Genomic DNA, 2,211 nt, shown 5'->3' on the forward strand with positions numbered 1-2,211 from the left:
AAAAATGAGTCCCAGCTGCGGCCCCCCCCCCCCCGCCCCGCCAGCCCCCGTTCACATCCGAAATCGATCCGGTGCGTTAGGCGTTCGCTCGCCCGGGGGAAGGGGGCAGCGCAGGACGTCAGACATTTTTGTCTATCTGTGTATTTTTGTACGAGGAAACCTCGTCCGGGGAGTTTTAATGCCCCAGAAGACCTGTTCTTCCTGCTTCCGGGCCGTCAGGATGCTGCTGCTTCTTCTGGGAGAAAGCTGGATGTGGAGAGGGCTCTCCCTGGACATTTTGTCTTGCGTCGGTCAGCCTGACCTAGCCAGAGGCTGCGGGCGGCGAGGAGGAGGGGGAGAGGAGCCTGGCTGCGGGGGAGCTGCCCGGGCCCCTGTGAGACGGAGCATCCTTGCGGAGAGAGGCACCGGCCGCCCCTGCCGCCGGTCCCTCGGTCCCCTCCCCGCCCTTCTCACCTGGGCCAGGGGGGGCGCCCCCCCACCCCCCGGGGGGGGGGGGCCCGCCGGCCGAGGGCTAAAACGCCATTCCTTCTCTTAGCGGAAAGAAATTCAAATTAAAAAACCATTTTTAAACCAAGCCAGCTAAAAATCACGCAGGGGAAGGAGAGAATAAAAAGGGCGGGGGGATTAGAAAGTTGAGAAAGTGTCTCTAGGCAAGTTAGACAGGTGGACCTGCCTGGGGAGCTACTGGCTAGCTTGGGGTAATAAAAAACGGTTAATAGGTTGGGGAACAACAACCAGTCTTTCAGCTGTTTCCTACTGTTTGATCTTGTTTAATATAACATCGGGCGAAAGGCAATTTAATTTACAGCCCAAACGCTTATTTAATATCCTCCTCTCTTCCACCCCCTCCCCAAACAGAAGGACCGGGTATAATCACGTATTCGGGTACCCGTATTTCTGCACAAGCCAGTACCGCTCAGCACTGCTGATTTTCCTTCTCTGGTCGAGAGACTGCAAAACGAGAGGGTTCAGTTTAGAAGAATCATTCGCGCAGGAGATGGCTTTAAAAAATGAAAGCAGGGCATGCTCCAGGAAAAAAAAAAATCTTAAAAAAAAAATTGCAATGCGAACGAACGAAAAAGAAAATCTCTACTACTCCCCCTTTTCCTGTGTATCGAAATTCTGGCTTGTATGTTTAGCTAATCTAATCTATGGAGAGGGGCTGGGGGTGGGGATGGAAGGGAGGAGTTGGAAAGAGCTGAGACGCTTGTGACAGTTTAAATTCATGCCAGGTTTCAGCCTAATTTCAACTGATTTCGGCGTGTGATTTCAGTCCCACCGATATGCTAGTTAATATTTTATACCTACCACGGACACGCTGTAGCCTCGGATCTCCGAGAGGAGACGGAGCTTTTGAACGCGCCTAATTTTCCCTAGGCGTTTGCTGGGGTAGCACCCTCGTCTTTTCACAGGGCTTCCCCTTATAGGAGAAATGCGAACAAAATGCCGTTAAACCCAACCAGCGAACACCTCCCTCCGGAGGCCAGACCCTTCCCAAAGTTTTATGCAGCCGATATCCAGCCCGGAATCGGAGACGGGGAGCCCGGAGGAGCGATTACGGCCAGGGACAGTTTTCGTTTCGGAAGTGAAAACGAGCGCTTCGGCGTGAGTCCCCGCCTTGCTTAAGCACAGACGCAGTTCAGGACGTTTTATTACGTTCAATTAACTTACGATTTGCAGTTAGGCATTTGCATTTTGGGATGCCCCTAAGTATATAGGATAATATATATGTGCATGCGCGCATTTGTGTGCGTGTATACATACATACATACATATATATATATATAAAATACGTGTGCATTTGATGAGGGAAAATGGATTTAATTCGGGATCATCTGCAGATGTGGCTTTCCCCCCCAGCCCCGCACTGCCCAGAAGGTGAAGCAGGACAAAGGAGGCAGCCGGGGCAGGCTCGTCCCGGGACTGCGCCGGTGCCCGCGCTGGATGCGCACCCCGGCGGGGCGCCCCGGGCAGGCAGGGGATCCCGGGGAACCGGTTCAGCCTCCAGAGGTGCCCCCTGCTCCAGCATCTCTTCTCTTTTCGTTAGCCGGGTTTAAAAGAGGGCCGGTGCTTTAGGCCGCCTGGCATTGGGGGCGGGGTGGGGAGAAAAGAAAAGGAGAAAAGAAAGCTATAAAGCCAAAACATGAACATCCCCCCCTCCAAGACAAAAAAAAGCAACTGTTTTCCCCCGCTGCCTCCCCAGCCCCCCTC

The 2,211-nt window shown here is 53.5% G+C and overlaps 1 protein-coding gene across 1 annotated transcript in view; it reads left to right on the plus strand.

The window, feature by feature from the left end:
* The window catches only part of SHOX (short stature homeobox), an 8,174-nt gene that overhangs the window by 554 nt on the left and 5,409 nt on the right, over positions 1 to 2,211 (plus strand). The window lies entirely within an intron of this gene.

This window comes from Aptenodytes forsteri, unplaced genomic scaffold (assembly GCF_000699145.1).
Source record: "Aptenodytes forsteri isolate BGI_AS27 unplaced genomic scaffold, ASM69914v1 Scaffold212, whole genome shotgun sequence".
Classification (NCBI taxonomy): Eukaryota; Metazoa; Chordata; class Aves; order Sphenisciformes; family Spheniscidae; genus Aptenodytes; species Aptenodytes forsteri.